This window comes from Grammomys surdaster, unplaced genomic scaffold (assembly GCF_004785775.1).
Source record: "Grammomys surdaster isolate TR1022 unplaced genomic scaffold, NIH_TR_1.0 99, whole genome shotgun sequence".
Lineage (NCBI taxonomy): Eukaryota > Metazoa > Chordata > Mammalia > Rodentia > Muridae > Grammomys > Grammomys surdaster.
This window is the reverse complement of record NW_021604578.1, coordinates 1,006,865-1,014,480: the sequence shown is the minus strand read 5'-3', so window position 1 is coordinate 1,014,480 and position 7,616 is coordinate 1,006,865. Positions and strand designations below refer to the sequence as shown.

Sequence of the window (7,616 nt, the reverse complement as noted above, 5' to 3'; positions counted from 1 at the left end):
TCTCTCTCTCTCTCTCTCTCTCTCTCTCTCTCTCTCTCTCTCTCTCTTTCTCTCGCTCTGCTTCAGTTTAACTGTTGTGCCCTTAAAGACAAAACCAAGATCCAAAAGGACAAACTAAAGCCTCTGGCCAACGGCCATTTGAGTGATGAACATGTAACTGGATCCACCAGTACCAATCAAGACTTCGGAAGGAAACATCAGCTATTGCTGACACCCTGACTCTAAACAGATGGAGACTCAGCCAGAGCTACCAGCTAAGCAGCTCTTTATTCCTGACCTAACAAGGCAATGAGATCACAAATGTACTGTTTCCAGTTGCTATGTTTTGGAATTTTCTAGCAAACAGCAACTCAAAAGATAAAACCAAAGAACGTGTATCATTGCTAAGCACGAGTTGTTTTACACATGTAAATGAATAAATTCATGATAGAGCCACTTCAAGTCACCATACATACCTGGTAGTTCCCACATTTTTTTTCCTTTTATTGTAAATATTTTCTTTATTTACATTTCAAATGTTATTCCCTCTCCAGGTCTCCGCTCCTGAAACCCCCTATCCCATTCTCCCTCCCCCAACCTCTATGAGGGTGCTCCCCACCCACCCACCTACTCCCACTATCCTGTCCTGGCATTCCCCTACACTGGGGCATCAAACCCCCACAGGACCTAGAGCTGCTCCTCCTGTTGATTTCTGATATCCAACAAGGCCATCCACTGCTATATACATGGCCGGAGCGATGAGTCCCTCCGTGTGTACTCTTTAGTTGGTGGTTCAGTCCCCAGGAGCTCCAGGGTATCTGGCGGCTATAAAACAGTCACATGTTAAAGTGTTTTGTGTAATTTTACAGAATGACACAAAGGTAAAAATAAAGATGTGCGTGTATAGAAATCCACATGAATTCATCCTTACTAGGAAAGAGAGGTTACAAATTTCAAAAATGGATTCATTTTCATCATTCTACAAATATTTATTGATCACTATCTATGTTCTACGTGCTGATCTGGCACTTCGGAAACCATGAAACAAAACAAAGATTCTTTTAATGCCGGGGACTATTGCTAGGGTAGGGAAATACATGATAAATAGATATAATAAACTTAACCACATAATTTTACAGAAAGTGTAGAAGGAGAGGAAGTCAATTGAATGAGATGTCTAATTCTAAATGTTACCTTGAGGCATGTACAGTCTCCTGGGACACGGACCTCTAGACAGGTCTGTGGAGGATGACCTCATATTAATTGAAATGAGAAGTCATGCCCACCTGGAAAGCTCCCTGACTCCATAAAAAGGTGGAAGTGAAGTGAGCACAAGCAATCACTATCCTCTGCTTCCTGAGTATGGATGCACGATGACCAGGTACTTTAAGCACCTACCGACTCACTTCCATACCCGAATGAACTGTAACTGTACTCACTGACGTGTGGATCACAACAGGCCCTTCCTTACCTTGCTTTGGTCAGGGGATTTTTTTCCCACAATGCATAAAGTAAAGGAGAATAAAAGAATGAGAGTCATTGCAGGCTGCTTCCCAAAAAAGGGAGGAATTTAGACGTCATGAAAAAATATTATTATGAGCAAAGACAAAAGGGTGAGGGAAGGGATTACTATGTTCCTATCATGCAAACAGAAGAAGACAGAAAGCAAAGGAGTAGCCAAAAGAAAGAGCCTTGAGATAAAATGAATTACAGAGCTGAAACAGAACCAAGGAGAGCAACATGTCTGCAGCCGAAAAGAAGGTGGAGAAAAGTGGATACGGCGTTGAGATAGTTGTGGTCAGGTGAGGAAGAATTTTGTGAGATGGCCAATACAGTTTGTACAACTGAAGCAGAACATCGCTGACATTCCGGAACAAGCAAATTAGCTTTAGGACGGGCATTGCAGCAGAAGAAAGATCAATCTTGAGCTAGGAGACATGTACTTGAAGAGAATAGTAGGACCCAGCTCCGAGGGTTCCTCTCTCAATCTCTCCACCAGGAAATGAATGACTTTGCTGGACCACACACACTGAATTTCAAGTTGAAGAGTAAAGGAACCAACCAACCATGGACTAAAACTAAACCACCAACCAAAGACTACACACGGAGGGACCCACGGCTCCAGCCGCATATGTAGCAGAGCATGGCCTTGTTGGACATCAATGGGAGGAGAGGCCATTGGTCCTGTGAAGGCTTGATGACCCAGTGTAGGGGAATGTCAGGGCAAGGAGGCAGGAGTGGGTGATTGGGTGCCGGAGCTACCTCATAGAAGCAGGGGAGGGGGATGGGATACGGGGTTTCTGGGCAGGGACCCGGGAAAGGGGTAACATTTGAAATGAAAATAAAGAAAATATAAAAAAAAAAACCCTCAGCAGCAACTGTTGACTGTCTCTCTGATGTGCTACAGTGACAGCAAGCTGACTGCTACAGAATAATTGAGAAGTGCTTCAGCAAACCTCATTTTGGGTATAGAAACAAATGAAAATGAGTACTATGGATGTTGATGTTTTAGATATAAATGAAGCTATAGTTATGACAGAACATGCATATTTTCAGAGGCAATATTCTAATTCATAAGGTTTTAAGAGTTATCAGTGTATACATATACGGTTTATCACTACACACACAGCTGTCAGTATCTTAATCACCTATGAGAATTCGTGTTATGCACAGAACTTAGTAAAAAAAAGACAGGCCTTTGTGTATGAGAGTATGTGTGTGAGTGTATATGTGTGTGAGTGTGTTTTCTTATTATTAAGAACTGGCCCAGATTTTTGCAATATTCTCTGCTTCTAATATAAACTGCTTTGCTATCCAGAACTTTAATCTCTTTTAAGTTTTCTTATTTAATTTATGTTTGGAATTTGTGAAACAAGAAGCATTTTGCATGTTGGAATCCTGCCTTGTTTATGAATATTACTCCGTCAAATATTCATCAAGATTGGTAACAGACAGCTGCTGATAATACATAAACGGGGAGTCAGGATGCTCGCTGCCAAATTTTAACCTCTGCTATGGATGGCAAAGGCTGTTCTTACTAAAATCAACAATAAACTTTCCCATCTTTCTTTATATCAATAGCCATCTGAAGGGGAGAATCTGACCTTAACTTTCTTTCTCTTCTTTTTTGTTGGCTTTGAAGAGGGTAAAATAGTGGAACAAAATGAGAGTCACTCATTTGAGCCCTCAGTCACTAAGTCTCAGCTTGGCTGTAAGGGTTGCTGATAGCTAGCATCCAGTCTAACTGCTTGATAGCCCTATTTTGAGAGAATTTTGCCCTTGTTGTTTTGGGACCTGAGGGTTTTGACTCTCACCCCTGAGTTGAAGACACCCATTTCATTTGTAGGCAATTCTAGGTCCGGATTTAAGGATGTTCCAGGGTAATGGCCAAGAAACTAACACTATAAGCCTAGAATAGCTGATGATACACTTCCCCTTTCCTTTCCTCTGAAACTGTGGAGATATATATATATATATATATATATGTATATATATATATATATATATATATATATATATATATATTACTTTCTCTACACACACACACACATGCTACAGATAGTAAAACAGTGGTAATCTGGTAATCTCACATTACACCCTGCTTAATCCCTTGGAAATGATGTCTCAGAAATCCCAATTGGAAGCAAAGGCTTGGAAAAATATTCAAGAGCTGCTGGTCTACATTGGGTTCCTAAAGAAATCAATTCTAACAACAGTGAAGGAATCCTGCCATAACAAAATACATGAACTTGTCAGCAAGAGTGAGGGCACATAGGCAAAAAGTAAATATTCTTCCTCCTGTGTCCTTCTATGTGGGCTGGTTCTGTCCACATTTACAGTGGGAATTCATGCTTCAAAATCTAATCAAGATAATCCCCACAGGCGTGCCCTGCAGCTTCTGTTTTGATTGATTCCAGATTAAGTGAAATTGGCAACCATGATTGGCAATCACAAGCCCTCAATTTGACACACAACCACATCTGCTTACGTCATGCTTGATTTTCAAATAAAAACAATATCCAGGTCAAAATCCCACCTACCATAACGATCCTACATACAACTGCTGACATGCTACATGTCTTAGAATAGGTGACAATGTCTTCTGAGGAGTGCTTAGACTTAGTATCTCACAACTTAAATATGATGCAATAGCTTCACAATGACTAAACCCTGGTATTTTCTCCATTGATGTCAAGTCCCATGACAAAGAAATAGAAGGATGAAAACACAATTAAATAAACGTATATGTACACAAACATGCTTTTCACAAATATAACATAAACTGGAATTTCAGTTACTAGCCTCACTTCTGCAATCGGTCACATGGCATTTGCTGGTATTTATAAGTAACTTCTCGACTTCTCATTGCATGTTCCCTTGTCCTGTGCATGCTCTGCAGTAGCTATTCAATCTTTACCTAGAGTGGTGGGCATACTTTCATCATTAAAGTTCTAGACCTTTTGTCATCCTGCCTGGGCTGGGTTGGGGTTTCCCATTAACCTTAATAACAGGTCATGGTGATACCAAGAGAGAGCCTAGAGGCTCTCCTGCCCTACTGTTATAACCTTCCATCCTGTCATTGTAGAAAAACAATCCATTTTTCCTACTGGTAGTCTAGAAACTCACTCACTATAATACTATTATTTCTTTCTTAGCCATTTGATGTGTGGGCATCAGGAGTGGCCCTAAGTGGCCTTGGGAAATCTAACCTTCAGTTTAATGAAAAATTTATTGTACATCCTAAAAGGTGTAGGCCTTCTTGTTTGGAACCCAAGCTCCTAGGACATGAGAGTAAGAGGTCTTAGGAACAGGAAGTCAAAATTTCCCTAGTGCATGGCTAGAGGTGATCATGATGAGCCATCACAGATGGCAATAAAGCTGGCAATATTTTAAAAAGTTAAAATAAAATTAGCAAATTATTATAACATTGTAACATCTAAAGAAGTGAATGTGCCTTTGGAATCAATCACATCTATCCTTTAAGCATGTTAAACAGCACATTATAATGAGTGACTCTTACAGAAACTTCTAGAAAAATGTTTCATTACCCTTGGAGCAATTCTTTTATTTTTAAGGAAGAATTTTGAAGGGGAAATGTTTCCCAATTTCTGGCATTCTTATAAATCACCATCAATCTTAACTTACATCAAGAAGCAAACCTTTAACACCATTCTGGAAGGTCACCTTTGTTTTATCCTGTCTATCTTATCATTTAAAAGTGGAAAGTGATATTTAACACTGCTTACTCTTTGTTAATTTGAAGCAATACAAAGAAAGCAAGGCAAAGAGCTATGATTTGAACCAATCTAGTTACTCTTCTGTACTGAGGCCTCTCACAAATCTCATCTCTCCCTATATTCATAATGTAAAGTAATTGCTTCCTATCAGTTTCCCAGGTTAACTCTTCGCCTCCATCCACATGGATCCTCATCATAATGAATGTGATGCTCTCAATAGGAAGAAATGATGTTACTGTGAAAATGTTTTCTGTAGAAATACAGTCTTGTAGCAATCGTTCAACCCAAAACATTTTGTATATGCTCTTCTGTTATCATGTCTTCTGGTAAAATCACAGATGGAAGCCAAATGCGTTACAAAGGAATAAGTAGTCCAGTATCCATTAGTAACTTTACAGGGCTACAAATTTCATGAACAGATATACTCCGTGTCACTCTGTGACTCAAATTGACTCAGACACAAGCCTCAAAACCTTCAAGATTAACAAAGCTATCACATAGAATTGTCTCCATGTGTTGATGTGGACTGTGAACCGAGACTAAGCTTCTTGTTCTAATGCAGCTCATCAGAGGAATATATCATCCAGAGATGTCTCCAGGTTGTGCCATGCAGAACTCTGTTGTGCCTCTAGCATCTGCCAGACTGTCCCAAGGCAACAAGTGTAATGTCTTAACATATCACAGAAATTTGCAATAGTATAAGATATAATCTACTGTGACATGCCTAAACAGTCAAAAGCTTGTATTTTTTTCGACAAGAAATCTAAATTGTGTCCCTGAAACTTAAGTCACCTCTCCAAAAAACTCAGTCCAGTCAATAATGAGTCACATGAATCCACAGAGATAATAGTAATCGACTTTTACTGTTTTTGAAGAAAAGGAGAAAAATGGAAGCTATAAAACATATATAGTATTTAATAAAACAATCAAAGAATGGGTGCTCCTGGGTCTGTGTGTCTGAGCAATGCACTTCTGGCACATGTGTGAGGTCAGAGGAAATTAGTCCTCAGTGCAAGTTAGTCCCTTGTTGGGAAAGAGTCTCGTGACCTTGAGCTGCACGCAGACCATGAGCTGGTAGCGGAGTGTGCTGTGCTCTGTTTGGAGCTCCTTGTCCAGGGAAGTGAGGGAGCACGTGGACACGGACCATCTAGGGATCAAATACTACTACGTCACCGAGTACAAGAACTGGAGAGGGCAGACTATTCGAGAGAAAAGGATTTTAGAAACCAGCAACAGAAAGGAGGTAGACTATGAAGCAGGAGACATTGAACAAGACTCCACCTACTACGGGAGAAATACTAAAGAATGAAAAATACAGAGAGGAAATTAAAATAAAAAGCCACGATTTTTATGAAAAAGATAAACTCGGTAAAGAAACTATTAAAGAACTCTTGCCTTCACCTACTACAACTCAAATTAAAGGACATGTCTTTGCCCCGTATTTTGAGAAGGAAGAACCCTCAGTAACTCCCACCAGTACTGGCGAAGTTTTTCAGCTGGGATTCTGGATGCCAGAAGATGGCAAAAGACAAAGTAAATGAATGCACTGTCGTAAAGTCATACCATTTGTAAGGATATGGCTATTTTAACAATAAAAGGATAAAAGTTTAAAAATAAATAAAAAAAGAGCTAGAGTCCCTTCTGATCAGGAAAGGAGATTTGAAGCAATAGAAAACTACATTCTCATCCCTTTCAGACAGAATGATTCTGTGCAAACATACCTGGTTCATCAGCGAGAGAGAATTTGACCCAAGTTTAAACTAGATATAAACAGAGTTGTGGAGAGAGGGGCAGATTGACTAGTCATATGGGAATCTTTGACCACATTCTGTTAGGTCATCTTCGTAGAAAAACAGCTAAAAAATTTACAATTGGACCAAGAGTTTTTACTCGTGAAAGTGTGACAAGAAGCTATAAAAAATATATTTTATTTTATATGATAGAAACATTTTAGTACATAAGTTTTTTAATTGGGTAAAATTATTTAATTCTTTTATTTTTCTTATAGAATTGTTTTAATAAGAAACTGTCTATAAAATCTGTGAGGTTCTTTTGAAGAGAAACAGAAGGAAATAGAAATCATTCTTACCATTAAAAATTACTTGTTATATATCTGCTTTTATAACCTAGTTTCTGCAAAGCTCTCCTACGCCTACGACACTAAGTAGGGAATTTTATTAATTTTCTGAAGTCTTTAATATGCAACCACTTTAATCAATGGTTAATTAAATCAGCGATTAAATCACATTTTAGTTCAAATTATAGGAAAAAAGTCTTACTTAATAAGAAAATAATTGATGTCAAGATAGTTGTCCTAAAATTTAAATATATGCTAGGAAAATAAATTGTAAAGTTATTTCCTCTAATAACTCAAATAAATACAAAGCCCTAATTACTTAT

At 38.6% G+C, this 7,616-nt stretch overlaps 1 pseudogene; it reads left to right on the top strand.

Moving 5' to 3' along the window:
* Positions 1 to 6,757, top strand: part of LOC114634629 — an 11,073-nt pseudogene extending 4,316 nt beyond the window's left edge.
* Positions 6,758 to 7,616: the final 859 nt, after the last annotated feature.